The 25199-nt window shown below is 43.4% G+C and overlaps 1 protein-coding gene across 8 annotated transcripts in view; it reads left to right on the top strand.

The window, feature by feature from the left end:
- Positions 1-358: 358 nt before the first annotated feature.
- PPP6R2 (protein phosphatase 6 regulatory subunit 2) overlaps positions 359-25199 on the top strand; it is an 83640-nt gene continuing 58799 nt past the window's right edge. For 6 of the 8 annotated variants that reach the window (XM_012789537.3, XM_012789540.3, XM_076006885.1 and 3 more), the window contains exons 1-2: positions 359-613; positions 24484-24610. The gene's annotated coding sequence lies outside the window, so the exon portion shown is untranslated. Of the gene's footprint in view, positions 614-24380; positions 24611-25199 lie in introns of those variants that run through there. The other 2 variants (XM_076006884.1, XM_076006883.1) reach the window with 2 other exon arrangements.

Here is a 25199-nt window from a genome sequence, read left to right as displayed (position 1 = left end):
CAAGGGCCCCTGGGGGTACGGGACCGGAGGCTCGGCGGGGAGGAAGGCCCAGAACCGGGGACGCCCGCCGCCTCCACAGGAAGTCCCGCCTCCGGCGCGGCCCGCCGCAGGGTGGTTCTGGGGCGACGTTGCCTTGGAAACGCCTGGTTGCACAACAAAAGTGAACCTTGCTGGCATGAAAGTTAGCCATTGCCGCACAGGGAAAAGGGGGAAACACGCACCCCTAACCGCCACGCTACAGGGCCGCAGACAGCGCGCGCGGCCCAGCCCGCAGCCCTCAGTCAGCGTCTCTCGCAGCTTTGCCTGTCCGGCCCCGGCCCCGCCCCACCGAGGCGTGCGCGCCCCAGGCGCAGGCCCCGCCCCCGACCGTGCGCGTCCCCGCGCAGTCTCCGCCGCCATTTTGGAGCGATCCGAGCGCCGCCCGCGGCCCCGAGCCGGTCCCGAGCCGCCGGCCGGCTGCGCCCGTGTCGTAGGCGCCGCGCCTGGGCCGGGCCCATGTGCGTGCGGCCCTCCCGAGGCCGCCCGGGCTTCGCCTCCACCAGCGCCCTGGCCTCCACGTGGGCCTCCACCTGGGCCTCCAAGGAGCCGCCGCGACGCCCGGCCCGCGGGGCAGGTAAGTGCGACCGCCCGCCCGTGGTCAGTCGGTGACCCCCCTCCCCCCCGCGTCAGTCAGTGACTCTGTCAGTCAGTGCCTGTCAGTCAGTGACCCCGTCAGTCAGTGCTTGTCTGTCAGTCAGTGACCCCGTCAGTCAGTGCTTGTCTGTCTGTCAGTGACCCCGTCAGTCAGTGCCTGTCAGTCAGTCAGTTCCCTGTCAGTCAGTGCCCCGTCAGTCAGTGCCTCGTTGGTCAGTCAGTGACCCTGTCAGTCAGTTCCCCGTCAGTCAGTCAGTGACCCCGTCATTCAGTTCCCTGTCAGTCAGTGACCCCATCAGTCATTGTCTCGTCAGTCAGTGACCCTGTCAGTCAGTTCCTCGTCAGTCAGTCAGTGACCCCGTCATTCAGTTCCCTGTCAGTCAGTCAGTGACCCCATCAGTCAGTGCCTCGTCGGTCAGTCAGTGACCCCGTCATTAGTTCCCTGTCAGTCAGTCAGTGACCCCATCAGTCAGTGCCTCGTCGGTCAGTCAGTCAGTGACTCCGTCAGTCAGTTCCCCGTCAGTCAGTCATTGCCCCCTCAGTCATTGCCCGGTCAGTCAGGCAGTGACCCAATTAGTCAGTTTCATCAGTCAGGACCCGCGACCTCATCAGCCAGTGACCCCATCAGTCGGTCAGTACCTCCTGTCAGTCAGTGCGCCTGTTGGTCACTGCCCTGTCAATCCCCTCATCAGTCATTGCCCCCTCAGTCAGTACCCCCGTCATTCATTGTGCCCTATCAGTGTCCCCCTGGCAGTGCCCCTCCATCGTCAGTGCCTGCCCATCAGTGTCCCCTCTCAGTGGCCCTGCCAGTTGGTGCTCCCCGTCAGTGACCACTCAGCAGTCAGTTTCCCCTGTTAGTCAGTGTCCCCTCTCTGTCAGTACCCCCTTAAGTCAGTATCTCTCCACATCAGTGCCCCTTCTCTTTAGTCAGTACCCCCAAGCCATTCAGTGTCCTTTCCTGTCAGTCAGATCCCCTCTGTCCAGTCAGTGCCCCGTCACTCCACCCCAGTCAGTCCCCCCCAACCATCTTGCCCCCTCATTAGTCTATGCCCCCTCGTGCCACTCAGTGCCCCTCCTACCCCTGCCCTCCCCATCGGTAACCCCCTTCCTTCCCCTGCCTGGCAGGGTCCCCCAAGTCAGTGCCCCATCCCCCTGAGATGCACCCTTCCAGTGCCTTCTCTGTCAGTCCCAGCTGTCATTGCCCACCTCCGCCTGTCGTCCTGTAGTGCCCCCACTGCCCGTGAGTTCCCCTCATAAATGTTCCCCCTCCCTGCCTGTCAAGCTCCCTCCTCTCTTTGCTTTCAGTGCTCCCAGTCAGCACCTGTCAAGGCTCTGCCCCACCCTTGCCTGTTAAGGTGCTCCCTATCAGTTATCCCTGATGTCAGTGCCTGTCCCCTGTCATTGTTCCCTCTTTAGTGCTACCCCCAACCCCTGATCTGTCAGGGACTCTTCCCGTTAGTCCCCTGCCCTGCTGTTAGAGATCTGGCTGTCAGTGTCCCCCCCACTGTTTTTCTTCTGCCTGTCAGTTTGTCACATTTCCCTCTCAGTGACCGCTGTCATCACTCCTCTTGTCCAATCACTGAATCCTCTTTCTGTTACCTCCTCCTCTTTGCATCACTACTCCTCTTTCCTGTCATGCCCCCCTCCCATTATGGCTTCATATGTCATCAGTCACCTACCCCATTCTGTCACCTTCCCAGGCCTGTCACCATAACTCTCCCTGCCCTGTTCCTTCCTCCATCCCATTCCATTTCTTCCTTCATACCTGTCACCTTCCTCCATGCACCTTACTGTGCCCCCTTTGTGATTCCCCTTACCTGCTACTTTGTATCCTTGCAGCCTACTTACCTGTATTGTCCATTCATTTTTTTTTTGAGGCTGACTCGCACTCTGTTGCCAGGCTAGAGTGCTGTGGCATCAGCCTAGCTCACAGCAACATCAAACTCCTGGGCTCAAGCGATCCTCCTGCCTCAGCCTCCTGAGTAGCTGGGACTACAGGCATGCGCCACCATGCCCGGCTAATTTTTTCTATATATTTTTAGTTGGCCAATTAATTTCTTTCTATTTTTAGTAGAGATGGGGTCTCGCTCTTGCTCAGGCTGGTCTTGAACTCCTGAGCTCAAAATATCTGCCCGCCTTGACCTCCCACAGTGCTAGGATTACAGGTATGAGCCACCACACCTGGCCTCCATTCATTCGTTACTACTGATTGGTCCCAGTTTGCTACTGATCCCCTGCCCTGTCACCACACCAGCTTCTCTAAGTCTGTCACTTCCACTTAGTCCCTGTCTCTTATTGCAACCCCCCCATTTTGTCACTGTGCCCACCCATCTTGTTTCTATGCTCTCTTCCAACCTGTTACTTATTGATTGATTGATTGATTGATTGATTGAGGCTGGGTCTCAGTCTGTTGCCCAGACTAGAGTGCGGTGGCATGATCATAGCTCACTGCACCCTCCAACTCCTGGGCTTAAGGGCTCCTCCTGCCTCCAGCCTCTCAAGTAGCTGGGGCTACAGACATGCACCACCGTGCCTGGTCCAGACTGTTATTCTTTCACATACCCCGCCCCTCCACGTCACCTCCTCCCCCATGGCCTATCCCTGCCATCACTGACACCCGTAGCTGGTCACCTCTTCTTCTTTTTTTTTTGGGACAGAGTCTCACTCTGTTTCCCAGGCTAGAGTGCTGTGGCATCAGCCTAGCTCACAGCAACCTCAAACTCCTGGGCTCAAGCGATCCTTTTGCCTCAGCCTCCCGAGTAGCTGGGACTACAGGCATGCGCCACCATGCCTGGCTAATTTTTTCTATTTTTTTTTTTTTTTTTTTTTTTTTTTTTTTTTTAGACAGAGTCTCGCTTTGTTGCCCAGGCTAGAGTGAGTGCCGTGGCGTCAGCCTAGCTCACAGCAACCTCAAACTCCTGGGCTCAAGCAATCCTCCTGCCTCAGCCTCCCAAGTAGCTGGGACTACAGGCATTCGCCACCATGCCCAGCTAATTTTTTGTATATATATTAGTTGGCCAATTAATTTCTTTCTATTTATAGTAGAGACGGGGTCTCGCTCTTGCTCAGGCTGGTTTCGAACTCCTGACCTCGAGCAATCCGCCCGCCTCGGCCTCCCAGAGAGCTAGGATTACAGGCGTGAGCCACCTCGCCCGGCCTAATTTTTTCTATTTTTTATTAGAGATGGAGTCTTGCTCTTGCTCAGGCTGCTCTTGAACTCCTGAGTTCAAAGGATCCGCCCATTTTGGCCTCCCAGAATGCTAAGATTACAGGCATGAGCCACCACACTGGGCCTACCTCTTCTTTTTTTTTTTTTTTTTTTTTTTGAGGCAGAGTCTCACTTTGTTGCCTAGGCTAGAGTGAGTACCGTGGCGTCAGCCTGGCTCACAGCAACCTCAAACTCCTGGGCTCAGCTATCCTACTGCCTCAGCCTCCCGAATAGCTGGGACTACAGGCATGCGCCACCATGCCCGGCTAATTTTTTGTATATATATTTTTAGTTGGTCAATTAATTTCTTTCTATTTTTGGTAGAGACGGGGTCTCGCTCAGGCTGGTTTCGAACTCCTGACCTTGAGCAATCCACCCACCTCGGCCTCCCAAAGTGCTAGGATTACAGGCGTGAGCCACCGCGCCCGGCCTACCTCTTCTTTATGTCCCTTTCTTTCTTGTTCTCTTCCCATTTGACTTTTCTTTTTTTTTTTTTTTTTTTTTTTTTTTTGAGACAGAGTCTCACTTTTGTTGTCCAGGCTAGAGTGAGTGCCGTGGCGTCAGCCTAGCTCACAGCAACCTCAAACTCCTGGGCTCAAGCGATCCTTCTGCCTCAGCCTCCCGAGTAGCTGGGACTACAGGCATGTGCCACCATGCCCGGCTAATTTTTTTTTTTATATATATATCAGTTGGCCAATTAATTTCTTTCTGTTTATAGTAGAGACGGGGTCTCGCTCTTGCTCAGGCTGGTTTTGAACTCCTGACCTTGAGCAATCCGCCCGCCTCGGCCTCCCAAGAGCTAGGATTACAGGCGTGAGCCACAGCGCCCGGCCCCATTTGACTTTTCTAACTCTCATGTCAATTAAGCTCTGGAATGTGAGTAGAAGCTAGGTATGAGAAGAGTCAGGGCTCAGAGTCTTTCAGGTTGAGAGGACAATACATGCAGGTGGGAAAGGGCTCAGTATCCTCCAGGAAACAAGATAAGACTGATGTGGCTAAGGTGAGGGGGAGATAGGAGCTTGGGTTGGAAAGCTGGTCTTCCAATAATGCTGTCCCTTGAAGGTGTAGGTGAGGAGTTGGGCCTTGAGTCTGAGTTGTAGGGGAAACCTGGACTGGAGATTGAGTTGGGGAGTGCCATGATCTTATGGACATTGGTATATGGATAGGAGGGAGGTGAGGTGAAAAGTTGGGAGGTGGGTGTAGTTGTTGCAGTGGTTTAGACTTTGGTGGTTCACTTAGGGAGATATTTTGGAGATAGAGCTGTTGGGACGTGCTGATAGATTAGGAGTATGAGGAAATGAGAGCACTCAGGGTGACTTCCTGGCTTCTTGATGGAACAAATGGGTGGACAGTGGCACTCTTTACTGAAATGGGGAAGCTGGATTGGGGTGGTGGCAGGGGTGGGGGAGTTATTGTAGCTTGAAGGTAGAAAGCAAGTAGTGGGAGTCTGAGAAGTCCAAGGGGTGTTAGGGAGAAAGTTACAGGCGTAACTTTTCATTCAGTGAAAACTTTTCATTCTCTTGCAGAAGAATCTGAAGCCCAAAGCAGAGGTCAGGCCGCAAATATACATCCATCAGTATGGGGATAATGTGTAAAGCCTTGGGAGGAGCTGTTTATTTAAACCACACACATAGCAGAATGTATGAGCATTTTATCGTGTGCTATTGTGTTGAATGCTTTATTTGACTTAACTTCATTTAATCCTCACAATAACCCTAGGGCAGGTGTCCTCAAACTATGGCCCACGGGCCACATGCGGGTGTTTTTGCCTGTTTTGTTTTGTTTTTTGAGACAGAGTCTCACTTTGTTGCTCAGGATAGAGTGAGTGCCATGGCGTCAGCCTAGCTCACAGTAACCTCAGACTCCTGGGCTCAAGCAATCCTCCTGCCTCAGCCTCCCAAGTGGCTGGGACTACAAGCATGTACCACCATGCCTGGCTAATTTTTTCTATATATATATTAGTTGGCCAGTTAATTTCTATTATAGTAGAGATGAGGTCTCACTCTTGCTCAGGCTGGTTTCGAACTCCTGACCTCTAGCAATCCGCCCGCCTCGGCCTCCCAGAGTGCTAGGATTACAAGTGTGAGACACTGCACCCGGCCGCCCATTTGTTTTTTTACTTCAAAATAAGATATGTGCAGTGGTGCAGTATGCATAGGAATTTGTTCATAGTTTTTTTTTTTTTTGAGACAGCATCTCACTTTATTGCCTAGGCTAGAGTGAGTGCCGTGGTATCAGCCTAGCTCACAGCAACCTCAATCTCCTGGGCTCAATCGATCCTACTGCCTCAACCTCTTGAGTAGCTGGGAGTAGCGCCACCATGCCTGGCTAATTTTTTTCTTGTAAAAATATTTTTAGTTGGTCAATTAATTTCTTTCTTTTTTTTTTTTTTTTTTTTTTTTTTTTTTTTTTTCCCTTGAGGTAGAGTTGTCATTAGGTTTTTCTTTTTTTTTTTTTTTTTTTTTTTTTTTTTTTTTTTTCAATTTCTTTCTATTTATAGTAGAAACGGGGTCTTGCTCTCGGTCAGGCTTGTTTCGAACTCCTGACCTTGAGCGATCCGCCCACCTCAGCCTCCCAGAGTGCTAGGATTACAGTGTGAGCCACCGTGCCCGGCCCGCATAGATTTTTTTAAACTATAGTCCGGGCCTCCAACTGTCTGAGAGACAGTGAACTGGCCCCCTATTTAAAAAGTTTGAGGTGCCTTAGGGTGTAGGTACTACAGGCATACCTTGGAGATACTACAGGTTTGATTCCAGACCCCTGCAATAAAACAAATATCATAATAAAGTGAGTCACATGAAGTTTTTTGTTTCTCAGGGCATATAAAAATTATGTTTACATTATACTGTAGTCTGTTAAGTATATAGTAGCCTTATGTCTAGAAAAATAATGTATATACCTTAATTAAAATACTTCATTGGCTCACACCTATATTCCCAACACTTTGAGAGGCCAAAGGAGGATTGCTTAAAGCCAGGAGTTTGAGACCAGCCTGGGCAACATAGCGAGACCCCATTTCTACAAAAAATTTTTTAAAAATTACCTGGATGTGGTGGCATGTGCCTGTAGACCTAGGTACTTGGGAGGCTGAAGTGGGAGGATTGCTTGAGCCCAGGTGTTCGAGGCTGCAGTAAGCTATGATCATGCCACTGCGCTACAGCCTGAGTGACAGAGCAAGTCTCTAAAAACCAAACAACCCCCCCCCCAAATGTTATTGTTGAAAAATGCCAATGATCCTCTGAGCCTTCAGTGAGTCATACTCTTTTTGTTAGTGGATAGTCTTGCCTTGATATTGATGTCTGCTGACTGATCAGAGTGGTGGTTGCTGAATATTGGTGTGACTGTGGCAATTTCTTTTTTTCTTTTTTTTTTTTTTGAGACAGAGTCTCGCTTTGTTGCCCAGGCTAGAGTGAGTGCCGTGGCGTCAGCCTAGCTCACAGCAACCTCAAACTCCTGGGCTCAAGTGATCCTCCTGCCTCAGCCTCACCAGTAGCTGGGACTACAGGCATGCGCCACCATGCCCGGCTAATTTTTTCTATATATATTAGTTGGCCAATTAATTTCTTTCGATTTATAGTAGAGATGGGGTCTTGCTCTTGCTCAGGCTGGTTTCGAACTCCTGACCTTGAGCAATCCGCCCGCCTCAGCCTCCCAGAGTGCTAGGATTACAGGCGTGAGCCACCGTGCCTGGCCAATTTCTTAAAATAATACAATAATGAAGTTTGTCACATGAATTCGCTCCTCCTTTAATGAAAGATTTCTCTGTAACTTTTGCGATGCTGTGGGTAAACAGTAAAATGCTTTCAAAATTGGAGTTAATCCTCTCAAACCCTGCCACTGCATTATCAACTAAGTTTATGGGATATTCTGAATCCTTTGTTGTCATTTCAGTAATGTTCACAGCATCTTCACTAGGAGTATACTCCATCTCAAGAAATCACTTTCTTTGCTTATCCATAAGAGGCAACTTCTCATCCATTCAAGTTTTACTTGAGATTGCAACAATTCGATCATACTTTTAGGCTCCACTTATAATTCTAGTTCTCTTACTGTTTTCACCATACATGCAGTCACTTCCTCCACTAAATTTGATTTTTTTGATACAGAGTTTTGCTTTGTTGCCCTGGCTAGAGTGCAGTGGCATCATCATCGCTCACTGCAACCCCAAACTTTTGCACGATCCTCTTGCCTCAGCCTCCCGAGTAGCTGGGACTGTAGGCATGCACCAGGATACCTGGTTAATTTTTCTATTTTTAGTAGAGACAGGGTCTCATTCTTGCTCAGGCTGGTCTTGAATTCCTGAGTTCAAGCCATCCTCCAGCCTTGGCTTCCCAGAGTCCTAGGATTACAGGCATGAGCCACCATGCCTGGCCTCCACTAAATTTTTGAATTCCTCAAAGTCATCCATGAGGGTTGAAATCAGTTTCTTCCAAACTCTTGTTAATGTTGATATTTTAACCTCCTCCTGTGAATCACGAATGTTCTTAATGGCATCCAGAATGGTGAATCCTTTCCAGAAGGTTTTCATTTGACAGTCCAGATCCATAGGAGTCACTATCTATGGCAGCCATATCTTTACAAAATACATTTGTTAAATAACAAGACTTGAAAGTTGAAATTACTCCTTGATCCATGGGCTGCAGAATGATGTTGTATGGCATGAAATAGCAGGCATGAAAATAACATTAATCTCCTTGTACGTCTCTGTCAGAGCTCTTGGGTGACCAGGTATGTTGTAAGTGAGCAGTAATATTTTGAAAGGAATCTTTTTTTCTGAGCAGTAGGTCTCAACAGGTTAGCTTAAAATAGTAAAACAGGCCGGGTGTGGTGGCCTATTATGATGCTGAGGTGACAGGGTGAGACCCTGTCTCAACAAAAATTTAATAAAACATCCTGCAAACAGATGTGCTGTCATCTAGGCTTTATAATTTAAGGGCCCTAAGATTTTTGGAATGGTAAGTGAACATTGGCTTCAACTTAAAGTCACCAGCTGCATTAGCCTCTAACAAGAGAGTTGGCCTGTCCTTTGAAGGCAGGCATTGACTTCTCTTCTCTAGCTGTGAAAGTCCTAGATGGCATCTTCTTCCATCATAAGACTGTTTGCCTGCATTGAAAATATGTTGTTTAATGTAGCCACCTTCATCAGTGATCTTAACTAGATCTGGATAATTTGCTGCAGCTTCTACATCAGCACTGGTTGCTTCACCTTGCACTTTTATGTTGTGGAGGTGGCTTCTTTCCTTCATATCAGCAATAAGGCTGTTTTGCTTTCTTTCTTTTTTTTTTTTTTTTGAGACAGAGTCTCGCTTTGTTGCCCAGGCTAGAGTGAGTGCCGTGGCGTCAGCCTAGCTCACAGCAACCTCACACTCCTGGGCTCGAGTGATCCTTCTGCCTCAGCCTTTGAGTAGCTGGGACTACAGGCATGCACCACCATGCCCGGCTAATTTTTTATATACATATCAGTTGGCCAATTAATTTCTTTCTATTTATAGTAGAGACGGGGTCTCGCTCTTGCTCAGGCTGGTTTCCAACTCCTGACCTCGAGCAATCCGCCCGCCTCGGCCTCCCAGAGAGCTAGGATTACAGGCGTGAGCCACCGTGCCCGGCCTTTTCTATATATTTTTAGTTGGCCAATTAATTTCATTCTATTTTTTTAGTAGAGACGAGGTCTTGCTCTTGCTCACACTGGTTTTGAACTCCTGAGCTTGAGCGATCCTCCAGCCTTGGCCTCCCAGAGTGCTAGGATTACAGTCGTGAGCCACTCTGCTGGGAATTCTTCATTCATTTTTACAGAGCAGATTTCTATCTAGAATCATTTTCCTTCAGCCTGAAGCACTTTCTTCAGTATTTCTTGTAGTGTGGGTATTATGGGGACAAATTCTTTTAGCTTTTGTTTGTCTGAAAGTATCTTCATTTATTCTTCTGGGGTTTTTTTTTTTTGAGACAGAGTCTTGCTTTGTTGCCCAGGCTAGGGTGAGTGCCGTGGCGTCAGTCTACCTCACAGCAACCTCAAACTCCTGGGCTCAAGCGATCCTCCTGCCTCAGCCTCCAGAGTAGCTGGGACTACAGGCATGCGCCACCATGCCCGGCTAATTTTTTCTATATATATTAGTTGGCCAATTAATTTCTTTCTATTTATAGTAGAGATGGGGTCTCGCTCTTGCTCAGGCTGGTTTCGAACTCCTAACCTCGAGCAATCCGCCCGCTTTGGCCTTATTCTTCTCTGTTTTGAAGGATATTTTTGCTGTATATAGAATTGCATAGGTTGATAGCTTTTTTTTCAGCATTTAATTAATTTATTTTGAGACAGAGTCTTGCTCTGTCACCCAGGCTAGAGTACAGTGGCATCACTATAGCTCACTGCAGCCTCGAGCTTCTGGGCTCAAGCAATCCTCCTGTCTCAGTCTCCCAAGCAGCTGGGATGATAGGTGCATACTACCACGCCCAGCTAAATTTTCTATTTTTTGTAGGGACAAATAGAAAATAGAAAATTGTTTTCTATTTTGCTCTTGCTCAGGCTAGTCTTGAACTCCTGGCCTCAACTGATCCTCCCACCTTGGCTTCCCAAAGTGCTAGCATTATAGACATGAGTCACTGTGCCCGGCCTTCTTTCAGCACTTTAAACACATTATTCTATTGTTTTCTAGCTTCTGTTGTTTCTGATGAGAAGTCAGCTGTTATGCTTATTGTTGTTCACCTAATATAATACTTTTTTTCTGCTGTGTTTAAGGTATTTTCTTTATTTTTATAATTTTTTTTTGTTTACTTTGACTGTAATATTCTAGGTGTGGTATTTGTATTTATCCTTATTGGAGTTTCTTAGTTCCTAGATCTGTGGGTTGATGTTTCATCTTTGGAAACATTGTAGCCATTGCCACTTTATATCTTCTGTCCCATTTTCTTTTTCCTTTACTTTTGGGACTCCAACTATATCTATTTTATTTATTTTATTTTTTAGAGATGGAGTCTTGCTATGTTGCCCAGGCTGGACTCAGGTTCCTGGGCTCAACCAATTCTCCCACCTCAGGCTCCCAAGTAGATGAAACTATAGGCATGTGCCACCATACCTGACTTTATATCTATTTTATATTGTTTGATGTTATTCCACAGTCTTTAGATATGTTAGTATTTTTTAAATTCTTTTTCTCTCCATGTTTACATTTGTGTATTTTCTACTCAAGCTATCTTTATTTATTTTTTTGAGACAGAGTCTCACTTTGTTGCCCAGGCTAGAGTGAGTGCCGTGTTGTCATCCTAGCTCACAGCAACCTCAATCTCCTGGGCTCAAGCGATCCTACTGCCTCAGCCTCCCTAGTAGCTGGGACTACAGGCATGCACCACCATGCCCGGCTAATTTTTTCTTTATATTTTTAGTTGGTCAGTTAATTTCTTTCTATTTATAGTAGAGACGGAGTCTCGCTCTTGCTGGTTTTGAACTCCTGACCTTGAGTGATCCACCCGCCTCAGCCTCCCAGAGTGCTAGGATTACAGGCGTGAGCCACCGCGCCTGGCCCCTTTTGGTTTTTTTTCTGAGTTTGCATTTTTCTGCTCTAATGTTTACCTGTTCATTTCTTATGTTTTCTTTTCCCCAAATCCTTTAACATATTTATAATTGCTGTTTTGACATTATTGTCTGCCAATTCCAACATATGGTCATTTGTAGGTTCTATAGATTGTTTTTTCTCTTGATCATGGGTCACATTTTTCTGCTTTATATGTTTTATAATCTTTGATTGTGTAATGGACATTGTGGATGGTACCTTCTAGAGACTCTTGTTTATGTTATCTACCATAACAATTATTGAATTGTGTTAGGGCAGGCTGTTAAATTACTAGGAGATCATCTTGCTACTGTAGAGGCCTTATTGTAGGCTTTGGTAGGGTTTCTGTTTTGGTTTTGCACTAAGTTTTAGGACATTGCCCTTACTTCTGGAACATGGGTTTTCTAAGACATGGCCAAATGGGGTTATAATGGAAAACCTCTAATGTGGCAGAACTTGAACTCCAAATTTTGTTTTCCCAGTTGTGGACAGCTCCTGAAATCTTTGCTTAGCTCTTTCACCTTGTACTTAGTTCCTTAGAGTTTCATCCCACCATGTGCAGTTTAGGAATCAGTTAAGGATGTGGGAGGAATTTTTTTTTTTTTTGAGACAGAGTCTCATTTTGTTGCCCAGGCTAGAGTGAGTGCCATGGCATCAGCCTAGCTCACAGCAACCTCAAACTCCTGGGCTCAAGCAATCCTCCTGCCTCAGCCTCCCGAGTAGCTGGGAATACAGGCACGTGCCACCATGCCCGGCTAATTTTTTCTATATATATTAATTTCTTTCTATTTATGGTAGAGACGGGGTCTTGCTCTTGCTCAGGCTGGTTACGAACTCCTGACCTCGAGCAATCTGCCCGCCTCGGCCTCCCAGAGTGCTAGGATTACAGGTGAGAGCCACCACCACGCCTGGCCTGTGGAAGGAATTTAATGCAGATTTTGAGGCTCCTTTCTTTGTTGGAATTTCTGTTTCATTTTCAACACTTCTGGTAGCCCTGAACTCTGACCCTTTTTTTTCCTCACTGTAGTAAGATTGATACTTTTACTTTTAAGCACTGTTACACCATGCTCTGTGAGAACTGAGAAGTGCCTCAGGTCAAAAGCCACTTCACTAGCACTCTGTGAGGCCAAGGCAGGTGGATTGCTGGAGGTCAGGGGTTCGAAACCAGCCTGAGCAAGAGCGAGACCCTGTCCTTACTATAAATAGAAAGAAATTAATTGGCCAACTAATATATATAGAAAAAAATCAGCCAGGCATGGTGGCGCATGCCTGTAGTCCCAGCTACTCGGGAGGCTGAGGCAGTAGGATTGCTTGAGCCCAGGAGATTGAAGTTGCCGTGAGCTAGGCCGACGCCACGGCACTCACTCTAGTCTGGGCAACAGAGCGAAAGCGACTTCAAAGTAGAGCTCATCTAGTTTGCTCTCCTTTCAAGGGTTGTGTCCTCTCTAGTTTCTGCATATTTTTGGCTGGTCTCCCGTGCTATCAAATAGCTCTTTCTTATGTTTTGTCCAGAGCTTCTAAGTACTAGCAGGAGGCCTAGTCTGCTTCATCATTTCTGGACCTAGAGCTCTTAGAGCTGTACTTGTAAACCCTATTATTTTGCACACCCAACATGAGGAGAGAAGAGAGACCAGGACTGAACAGAGTTAGAGCAGAGGAACATAGCTCCTGACAAGGAGTAGCTATGGGGTCTGGAAGAAACTAAGAGGGTGTGATGTCAAAGAAGCTAAGAGAGGCTATTGCTTTAAAAAGGAGGGACTGACCTACGTCAGACTGCTGAGATGTTGAGTGAAATGAGAGCTGAGAAGTAGTCTTTGCTGGTCGTTGGTTTCCTTGACAAAGACAGCTTGGTGGAATGATGGTAAGAGAGGCCAGATAGGAGAAGAGGGATTGTGGATAGTGAGTACAGACAGTTCCTTCAGGAAACATTGCCATGCTCAGGGATTGGAGAAATGTCTGTGGGGCTAAAGGAGTATGTGTATGTGTGCATGTGTGTATATATATGTGCGCACGTACAGCCAGTAATGCTCAAGTAAAGGGGGAGAAACTGGAGATACCAGAGGGAGAGGTGCCAGAAATAGCAGTCTTGGGAAGGTGTGAGTGGGGTCTGGAGTACAGTGGAGGGTCTTGTCTCTGATGGGATGGATATAGGACATAGATGATGGTCCTTTTCTGTTTATTATAGACCTTTGGGTGGGTATTTCTTTATCATTCTCTCTTATTTTAACTCTTGTATGATTTTCCTGAAATCTTTTCTCACTCATGTTTAGATGATGAATTTAAGGAGCTAAAAAGAAAGGGGCTTTCAAACTCTATTGGCTTTTTTCCCTATCTTTTGTTTTTAGTCTATCCTAGACCTTTTAAAAACTCTATCTGATAAACCTAATAAGAAATGTGCACATTTATTTGAGTAACAGTGTAAAGCACTCTTGAAAGACTCCAAATCAGACTTTAACAAATGGACAGATACACCAAGTTCTTAGCTAGAAAGTTTCATAAAAATATCAATTCTAAAGTTAGTTTATAAATTTAGTATGATCATAAGAAAAATACCATCACTTTTTTTTCCTGTAGCTAGAAAAGCTTATATTGTTCATATGGAAGAATAAGTAAAATAAATTTCCCCTTGGAAGTGCTGGGGGTGGGAGAGGGAATGGAGCTGGGGGAGTGGGGGAAGTGTGGCTGGTTCTACCACATCTTAAGGTATATTTAAAGCCTTCATAATTAAAATGCTGTGGTATTAGCATTTGTATAGACAAAGCAATGGAACAGATTGAGAAAGCCAGAAATACATCTATGCATATATGGAAATTTAGTGTGTGGGCCAGGCTCAGTGGTTGACACCTGTAATCCTTTTTAAGAGGCATTTTAAGAGGCCAAAATAGGAGGATGGCTTGAGCTGAGGAGATTAAGACCAGGCTGGGCAATATAGCAAGACCCTGTCTCTACAAAAAATAGAAAAATTGGCTGGGCATGGTGCTGTACACCTGTAGTCCCAGCTACTTGGGAGGCTGAGGCAGGAGGATCTCTTAAGCCTAGGAGTTGGAGGTTGCAGTGAGCTGTGATGACGCCACTGCAGTCTAGCTCCAGCAGCAGAGCAAGATCCTTTCTCAAAAAAATCAAAAAACTTCCAAGATAATTGGCTCAGAACCAAAAAAACGAAGAAGAAAAAGCCACAGAGTAGTGTTTATAGTACGCTCTCTTTTGTGCAACAAGGATTGAAAAGAATATGAAAAAAAGTACATATTTTTGTCTTTAAAAAGACACAGTGAAGCAATAAACCAGAAAATTAATAAAAATAGTAGTTACATTGAGAGGAAGGGAGCAGGGTCAGGTGACAGGGATAGGGGTGAGACTTCTGTGAGGTATTTTGTTATAAGTTTCTCTTATAAAATTTGGAAATTTTTTGGCTATAATTTCTTAATATATTTTTATGCCTTTTTCTTTCATATCCTTCTGGGATTTCTGTTATAGGTGTAGACCACTTAAAAGTCCCAGAGGTCACTGAGGCTCTTCATTTTTTTTTTTTCTTTTTGAGGCAGAGTATCGCTTTGTTGTCCAGGCTAGAGTGAGTGCTGTGGCATCAGCCTAGCTCACAGCAACCTCAAACTCCTGGGCTCAAGGGATCCTACTGCCTCAGCCTCCCGAGTAGCTGGGACTACAGGCATGCACCACCATGCCCGGCTAATTTTTTCTATATATATTAGTTTGCCAATTAATTTCTTTCTATTTATAGTAGAGACAGGGTCTCGCTCTTGCTCAGGCTGGTTTTGAACTCCTGACCTCGAGCAATCTGCCTGCCTCAGCCTTCCAGCTCTTCATTTTTTAAAAGTCTTTTTTGGAGGCCGGGCGCGTGGCTCACACCTGTAATCCTAACACTCTGGGAGGCTGAGGCAGACGGATTGCTGGAGTCCTGAAACCAGCCTGAGCGAGACCCCGTGTCTACTAAAATTAGAAAGAAATTAATTGACCAACTTAAAGTATATATACAAAAAATTAGCTGGGCATGGTGGCACATGCCTGTAGTCTCAGCTACTCGGGAGGCTGAGGCAGTAGGATCGATTGAGCCCAGGAGGTTGAGGTTGCTGTAAGATAGGCTGATGCCACGGCACTCACTCTAGTCTGGGCAACAAAGTGAGACTCTGTCTCCAAAAAAAAAGTGTAAAAGTAAAGAACAAAAGCAGACCCAACCCTTCCCTTCCTCATTGAACATAAACACAAACAATGACCCTGACTGTGTTAAGTTGGTGGCATAATCATACAGAGGAAAATATTACTGTCAGTTGACTTACAGATAGTATTTTAGATGTATATCATCCTACTGAGATATATTTTAAGGTCAGAAGAAGAGGAAATTAATCTTAAAATGTATTTAGTAGCCTTTTCTAGTAGTAGCTATTATTTTGAAACAATTGCTTTTATAAATTACAGCAAATCAGTAATTATATTAATCTTGTTAGGAAATAAGATTTGTGGCCAGGCCTGATGGTGTAGGCCTGTAGTCCCAGCTACTCAGGAAGCTGAGGTGGGAGGATTGTTTGAGCCTGGGAGTTTGAGACCAGCATGGGTAACATAGTGAGACCTCATCTCAAAAAAATAAATTAAAAACAATGTTTGAAAAACCCAACTGATTTGTAACAGAAACCGGTATTATTTAGGGATCTACCTTTCAGGACTCTGATTCTTTCTTTTGACTAGTGTGAGATTGCGTAGCCAAATCGTTAGCTGTGAGACCTGCAACCAGTTAAAGGTTGTTTTGAGGATTCAATGAGTTAATACATATAAAGTGCTTACAGTGGCAGCTGACACCTACTCAGTATTCCATAAATGTTTAGCTCTGTGTTTATTACCCAGAGTACAACACAAAAAGATGGAAATGGAAGAGAGTATAGGATGAAAAGATCTCAGATATATGTTGGTGTTCCAGAAGAGGGGGGTGTAGAAAGAATGGGGGAGATGTAATATTCAAAGAGATTATAGTTGAAAATTAGGAAAAAAAATGTATAAAATTGATGAAATCCATGAACCAAACAAATCTTGAGGAGGTTAAATACAATAAATCTACAACCTAAATACAAGAAAAAAGCAATCAAGCAAATTACATCTTGACCAAGTGGGTTTTTCTAAGGAGAATAGGATGGCTTAGCAATAGTAAATCTGTTAATCTTATCCACTACATTAGTGGATTAAAGGAGAAAAAAGAGGCTGGGTATGGTGGCTCACGCTTGGAATCGCAGCACTTTGGGAGGCTGAAGTGGGAGGATCACTTGAGGCCAGGAGTTTGAGACCAGCCTGAGCAACATAGCTAGACTCCATCTCTACAAAAAAATTTTAAAAATTAGCTGGGCGTTGTGGTGCATGCCTGTAGTTGCAGCTACTTGGGAGGCTGAGGTCAGAGGATCACTTAAGCCCAGGATTATTTGAGGCTTCAGTGAGCAATGATTGTGCCACTGTACTTCAGCCTAGGTGATAGAGCAAGATCTGTCTCCAAAAAATAAAAAATTTAAAAAAGGAAGAAAAAGTCCTATTATTTCAATAGATAAAGAAAGGGCATTCTTGGCTGGACACGGTGGCTCATGCCTGTAATCCTAGCTCTCTGTGAGGCTGAGATGGGCGGATTGCTCGAGGTCAGGAGTTCGAGGCCAGCCTGAGCAAGAGCGAGACCCTGTCTCTACTATAAATAGAAAGAAATTAATTGGCCAACTAATATATATAGAAAAAATTAGCTGAGCATGGTGGCGCATGCCTGTAGTCCCAGCCACTTGGGAGGCTGAGGCAGTAGGATCGCTTGAGCCCAGTAGTTTGAGGTTGCTGTGAGCTAGGCTGACGCCACGGCACTCACTCTAGCCTGGGCAACAATGTGAGACTCTGTCTCAAAAAAAAAAAAAAAAAGAAAGGGCATTCAGTAAATTTCAACACTCAGTATAAAACTTTTAGAAAACTAGTAGTACTGAGAATTTCCTTTATATGATATAGTGCTTAGTGGTGAAACTTTAGTTGTATTTTCTTTAAAGTCAAAAACAAGAGTAGTCGGTGGCTCACGCCTATAATCCTAGCACTCTTGGAGGCTGAGGCGGGTGGATTGCTCGAGGTCAGGAGTTTGAAACCAGCCTGAGCAAGAGACCCCCATCTCTACTATAAATAGAAAGAAATGAATTGACCAACTAATATATATAGAAAAAATTAGCTGGGCATGGTGGCGCATGCCTATAGTCCCAGCTACCCTGGAGGCTGAGGCAGCAGGATTGCTTGAGCCCAAGAGTTTGAGGTTGCTGTGAGCTAGGCTGACGCCACGGCACTCACTCTAGCCTGGGCAACAAAGCAAGACTCTGTCTCAAAAAACAAAACAAAACAAACAAAAAAAACCCCTAAACTATGTGCAGATTAAGTTAAACAAAATTAAAACAAAACAAAAAAAAAACAAGAGTAGTTGTTTATTCTTACTATTTCTGTTCAGTTCTATGGTGGGGGTCCTAGCCAGCCTAGTTAAAAGAAAAAGAAGCAAGAATTGTACAAATTATCATTTTTTCAGGTTTCTACATAGAAAATCTGGGACACGTAACACTAATGAGAGTTTAGCAAAGTTGCTGAATTACAAAGATGTGATTTTAAAAAGATTCAGTTTGTATTATTAAGTAGCATCCAAAATGTAAGGAATCTCAGAATGTGTCTAACCAAGACAATGTTTAAGACCTTTATGAAGTAAGTTATAAAATTATGCTGAAAGACATAAAACTTGAGTAAGTGGCAAGATGTATTATGTTAAATGGCTGAGAACCTTCAGTATTTTAACAATATTAGTTTCCCACATTTAATCTCTAAATTCACTGCAATTCCAATTATAATCTCAACATACTCTTTCATGGAATTTTGTAAGGCTGATCTTGAAACTCACTTGTTAGAGTAAAGGGTGAACAACAACCAAGATGAGGTGAAAAATAAGGAGGGAGTGTTGCCATAACAGAGTTTCAAAACTTACTATGAGGCCAACTGAAAAGAGCTTAGAAGGGCCCTATACACATGGGAATTGGGCATGTGATGGAAGTGTTGGTTCGTGTATCAGTGAGGAAAGCAAGTGCTGTCTAGTAAATGGGCTGGGAAATTTTCCTTTTGGGGGAAAAATTAGATTTTTTACCTCATCCTATTTTCTAAAACAAATTACAAGTAGATTTAAGATGTAAACATGAACGAATTAAAATTTTTAGAAGTACGGAATGTCTTTATTTCCTCAAGATAGTGGGAAGGATTTTGTACAAATAAGACAAACATAAGGAAAAAAGTGATAATTTTACATTGAAATTAAACACTTCTGTACATCAAAAGATGCTATATATGGAATTAAGATGGAATTGAAAGATAAGCCACAAATTGAAAGAATATTTTTTTTTTTTTTGAGACAGAGTCTCTCGCTTTGTTGCCCAGGCTAGAGTGAGTGCCATGGCGTCAGCCAAGCTCACAGCAACCTCAAACTCCTGGGCTCAGGCGATCCTCCTGCCTCAGCCTCCCCAGTAGCTGGGACTACAGGCATGCGCCACCAGGCCCAGCTAATTTTTTTTTTTCTTTATATATTAGTTGGCCAATTAATTTCTTTCTATTTATAGTAGAGACAGGGTCTTGCTCTTGCTCAGGCTGGTTTCGAACTCCTGACCTTGAGCAATCCACCCGCCTCGGCCTCCCAGAGAACTAGGATTATAGGCGTGAGCCACCATGCCCGGCCAGATTTTTTTTTTTTGAGACAGTTTCACTTTGTTGCCGGGGCTAGAGTGCCGTGGCATCAGCCTAGCTCACAGCAACCTCAGACTCCTGGGGTCAAGCAATCCTTCTGCCTCAGTCTCCCAAGTAGCTGGAACTACAGCTACAGCCTCCTAAGTAGCTGGGACTACATGCGCCACCATGCCCGGCTAATTTTTTCTATATATATTAATTGGCCAATGAATTTCTTTCTATTTATAGTAGAGATGGGGTCTCACCCTTGCTCAGGCTGGTTTCGAACTCCTGACCTTGAGCGATCCTCCTGCCTCAGCCTCCCAGAATGCTAGGATTACAGGCATAAGCCACCACGCCCGGCCTGGAAGAAGATATTTTAATTACCATTCATATAATCCACAGAGGACTAGTAGCTAGGCTACATAAAGAACTCTTAAGCAGTAAGTGCTTGCCCAATATAAAAATGGGCAAAAATATGAAGAATTAATTCACAGAAGAAGAAACCTGAATGGCCAATAAACCTACGAAAAGGAGCACAGCCTCAGTAATTATAATGGAGGTCCCAATTAAAAGGAGAATTCCATGTTACACTTATCAAAATAAAAAAAATGAAAAAGTTTGACAATGCCAAGGGTAGGCAGTGTGGGGAATGGGAATAAGTGGAGGGGAGTGCAAATTAATTTAGTCAGGCACTTAGAGAGTGGTGTCTAACAAAGTTTAAAGCATATATCCTGTGACTCCGCAATTCTACCTCCAGGCAAATAAAAGCTGAGAAACACCCTGTGCAAAAGGAGACATATGCAAAGTACTCAGGCAACCTTGTTGTGGTAATGACAATTAGAAACAACCTAAAAGTACCTCAGTAGGGAGATGGGTAAAAATTACCTATATAAAGGAATAGTGTCTATAGTGTTTAAAATGAAAGAATTTACCTGCCTGTTTCCTTATAGATAATTTTCAAAAAATTCAAGGTGAGATTAAAAGATTGGAAAGCACATGAATATATTATAAAAGTATTCGAATATATTTTTAAAACAATGTATCATTTGTAGATATGTAAGTAGTAAAAGAATGAAATTATGGATACTGTGAGTTAGTTGCTGAGTTCTTCAGCGTTTTAGAAACATTTTAAATAGGCATATGAGCTCATGTTAATATTTATTAAATCTTAATACATGGATATTTGTTATACTCTTCTCTGGACCTTTTAAAATGTTTTAAAAATTTGGTAATTAAAAATATTTAAAACTAGGTTTTTATAGTGTAATTCTCGAAAAGGTATAAACAGCATCTTGTGAGAGCCCTGGGGAAAGACTCAGAAAGGTTGGCAAATGGGTTGTAGTTGAATTTCAGACATGAAGAGTAGGCAGGAGTTTGCCAACTAGAGAAAGTGGGAAGAGGGCATTCCAGGCAGAGGGAACTGTATTTGCAGAGGTATTAGCTGTGAGAGACATCTTGTCAACAGAAAAGAACCCAGACTATAAAATAATTTAAGGAGGTTTATTCTGAGCTGAGTAGGTCTCACCGTGGTTGGGACACAGTTTGGTCTGTACATTTCAGGGAGACAGGAATTACATGTAAAGTCATAAATCAATACATGGAAGGTGTACATTGGTTTGGCCTGAATAGGCAGGACATTTCCAAGTGGGGAATTACAGGTTATAGGTGGGTTAAAAGATTCTTTGATGTGTAATTGGTTAAAGAAATGAAGCTTTGTCTAAAGGCTTGGAATGTGTTAAGATGAGGACGTCTGTTATTCAGAGACAAGCCACCGGACATAGACTCACAAGATCTGTTAAGTAAATTGAGGACCTGTAGGTGTGATTTAAACTTCATCTTGCAAAGCCTTGGGCCTGGTGCTGAGTTATGAGAACATCTCCAAGATGGGATGGGGGCATGATGAAGCTGTCTGACCTCCCTTCTCAGGGCCAGCAGCTCAGCTTTAGGGTACTTCTGGGGTCTCCTTGGCCAAGAGGGGGTCCATTCAGTCAGCTGGGGGTGCTTAAGATTTTATTTTAGTTCACATTTAACATATTTAGGTAGTAATGAGTTTTGGTGTATTTAGTGAATCAGGGGTGAGGATGAGGAAAGAGTGCCAAAGATACATTGTGTGGTGGTCCCACTTAAGATAATGGGAAGGATTTTGTAAAAATAAGACAAACTACAGGAGTTCAAAACCAGCCTGAGCAAGAGCGAGACCCCATCTCTACTATAAATAGAAAGAAATTAATTGGCCAACTAATATATATATATATATATATATATATATATATATATATATATATATATATAAAAAATTAGCCGGGCAGGGTGGCATATGCCTGTAGTCCCAGCTACTCGGGAGGCTGAGATAGAAGGATTGCTTGAGCCCAGGAGTTTGAGGTTGCTGTGAGCTAGGCTGACGCCATGGCACTCACTCTAGCCTGGGCAACAAAGTGAGACTCTGTCTCAAAAAAAAAAAAAAAAAAAATAAGACAAACTCTACAGGAAAAAAGTGATAATTTTACTACATTGAAATCAAACACTGTTCCATGTAGAGGCTCACAGAAGTATGGTGTATTCTTTGTTCCCCTTTCCTCTTTTTTTTGCATCCTTTTGGATTAAGAGTATTTTTATGATTATCTTTGAGTCTTTGTCTATCTTCCATGTCTCTACTTAACATGTCTAATCTTTCCTCTGGGCTTTTGAAGATATGGGATGCATTTATAGCAACTATTTGTCCTTGTATGTTAATTCATCTGTGTTATTTCTGTGGTGGTTTTGTTTGATTTTCCTCCTCATTATGGTTTGTGTTTTCATGTTCCCTTGCATGCTGGGTACTTTTTGATTGGATGCCTAGACATTGTGAATTTTATCTTGTTGGATGCTGAGTATTTTTGTATTCCTATAAATATTCTTTTTTTTTTTTTTTTTTTTTGAGACAGAGTCTCACTCTGTTTCCTGGGCTAGAGTGCTGTGGAGTCAGCCTAGCTCACAGCAATCTCAAACTATTGGGCTCAAGCAATCCTTCTGCCTCAGCCTCCCGAGTAGCTGAGACTACAGGCATGCACCACCATGCCCGGCTAATTTTTTCTATGTATATTAGTTGGCCAACTAATTTCTTTCTTATTTATAGTAGAGACGAGGTCTCGCTCTTGCTCAGGCTGGTTTCGAACTCCTGACCTTGAGCAATCCACCTGCCTCAGCCTCCCAGAGTGCTAGGATTATAGACGTGTGTCACCATGCCTGGCCCCTATAAATATTCTTGACTTTTGTTCTGGGATAAGGTAAATTACTTGGAAACATTTTGATTCTGGTAGGTGCTGCATTTAAGCTTTGTTAGGTGAAACCATAGTGGTTAATGTAGGGCTAATTTTGCCCACCACTGAGGAAGAGTTTTCTCTTTGTCCAGTACTATGTCCAGTACTATGTCCAGTGCCCCGTGGATGATGAGGTTTTCCACTCTGACTGGCAGGAAGAGGATCTACCTTCGCCCTGTGTTCCTACTAACCTTTTTGAGTGATGTTTTCCTGGCTCATGTGCTTTCCTCACACACGCGCTAATCAGTGCTCAGCTGCAGACTGGAGAGTCAGTATCCTCTGCAGATCTTGAACGCCCTCTGTCCCGCTCTGCCCTCTGTGTTGCTCTGCCCTCTGTGCCACTCTGCCCTCTCTGGTATTCTGCTTATGAACTCCAGCCCCTACCCTCTCTGTACCCCCAGCTCTGTTTTTCTGTGTCATTCTGGGTTGGTTTTGTTTGATTTTTCTCCTCATTATGGAAATGCAAACAAGTCTCATATTCCAACGCTATTTTTAGCCCAACAATTATAACCTGTCAAAAATTATTTATATGCATCTGTTTGTTTTTATTAAATAAGCAAAGGTCAGTTATATAAAAGAATAATTTACAAGAATGGTACTTGGCACTAGGTAGGTTACCTTAATGCTTCTGTGATAAATAGAAGCATTTAGAAAATACCAGCTCTTTTTTTTTTTTTTTTTTTTTGAGACAGAGTCTCGCTTTTTTGCCCAGGCTAGAGTGAGTGCCGTGGCGTCAGCCTAGCTCACAGCAACCTCATACTTCCGGGCTCAAGCAATCCTGCTGCCTCAGCCTCCCAAGTAGCTGGGACTACAGGCATGCACTACCATGCCTAGCTAATTTTTTCTATATATTTTTAGTTGGCCAATTAATTTTTTTCTATTTTAGTAGAGACGAGGTCTCGCTCTTGCTCAGGCTGGTTTCAAACTCCTGACCTTGAGCGATCTACCAACCTCCGCCTCCCAGAGTGCTAGGATTACAGGCGTGAGCCACCATGCCTGGCCTACCAAAAGCATTTTTAAATGTTACTTTTCCATTGGTAGATTCTGTGGAGTCTAGTCCCAGCTAACATGGTTGATTTTTAAAAAAATACATGGTTGATTTATTTTAAAAAATAAATCCCTAAGCTACATGGTAATGGAATACTACATTTGCTTTTTATATAACACAGAAAACAGTGATCAACACTTTGCCAATCTTTTTTTTATCTGTCCTTCTCCCTCTTAAATTTTTTTAGTTCTTGTTCTCTGGTGGAGTATTTTAAAATCAAATCCCAGAAATAATGTCATTTCACCTATGAATAGCTCATTTCTCTAACAGAAAAGGGCAGTTTTTATTTTTGAAAATATAAGTACTATGTTGTTATTATAGCTAAGAAAATGCACAATAATTCGTTACTATCATCTAACTAGCAGTTCATATTCAGATTTTCCCAATAGCTTCAAAAATGTCTTTTTCTAGTTGATCTACTCTGATTGGACCCAAATAAGATGTACATATTACATTTGATGCTCTTAAGTCTCATATTCTAGAATAATTGTCCCTCTCTGCTGCTAAAGTATAATTTTCAAAAGATAAAGTCATGTCTGTCATGTAAATACAAAATGAACAGTCCCAAGCTCCACTTATACATGTTTTGTATGTTACTTTGCCAAGGAATGCGGGTTGCTTCATTTGGAAATGGTATTTAGAGACCACAACTTTGAGTGCTTTTCTTCTAGAAATTGTGATGGATTATCAGTGAGCTATCTAATTGTCTTGTGACTGGAGATATGTGTTTCTTGATGGTGATAGTTTATAGTTATAAAATTGGAAACTAGTGTAGAAATCCTTTGCACTTCCTTGGATTATTTAGTGAGATATTCTAACCACTGAGCCAGTTAACTAGACATAGACTGGGTTTATGTCGTTGGTAAATCTCTTTGGAACAAGCAAATACAAGGGAGTTTGTAGTTTGTTAATCATGAAATATTCTGATAGTTCGAATACTAAGTAAAGGTACTGCTTTTGGTTTCCTTTTTTTTTTTTTTTTGCCTGCCATTTTGTTAACTTTACAAAGGAAGAACTTAAAATAAGCCTTTTCCTCTTATTTTTCAGGTAAAGAGATTATAAATTTACTGAATGAAAAAAATTTTCTTGAAGTTGCATATACTCCAAGAAAAAACTACAAATGTTTTTCTGTTTTGCCTAAATACAAGATTTAAACAAGAAATTTCCACAGACGGTAAGATAAGTTTCCTTTTCAATTTGATTCAGCTTTATTGTGTAATTTACACAAAAATACTGTATTGATGAAACTTCAAAGATGCATGACATCAAAAAATTTAGTTTTGAAGGTGTGCTTATGATCTACTGTCTCTTGGTTGTTTTTTGATCCTCCTGTGTCTGGTTTTGAGATAATCTGTATGTCTGTGGTAGGTTACTTGGTCTCTCCAAGCCAAACGTGTAATCTATATAAAATGAGGACAGTCATCCATATGTAGTGAAGTGTATGTTCCATCTTACTTGTAGGGAACATGTAAGATAGGGCATATACACTGTCATGGTTGCCATTCAGAGCACACACTCATGTAGAAATTGAAAAAGGGAGGGAGAGACTTCTGCTTCCAGCAGTATTAGATTCTCTTAAAAGGCACTTGCATTACAATCCAATTAGATGCTGGATAAATTACAATAAATATAATTTCTTGTGAACACTTTGGTGCATTAAAAATTATGATAACTCTGCAAAAGGCAAAAGAAAAAAGTAAAAGGACCAGTGAGCATTATGATAGCTCTCCTTTGCTTCTTGCTGAAGAAAACATAGATCTTCT

Source organism: Microcebus murinus, chromosome 10 (assembly GCF_040939455.1).
Source record: "Microcebus murinus isolate Inina chromosome 10, M.murinus_Inina_mat1.0, whole genome shotgun sequence".
Taxonomy (NCBI): Eukaryota; Metazoa; Chordata; class Mammalia; order Primates; family Cheirogaleidae; genus Microcebus; species Microcebus murinus.
The sequence above is the reverse complement of the archived record's forward strand: the minus strand, read 5'-3'. Positions and strand labels throughout refer to the sequence as shown.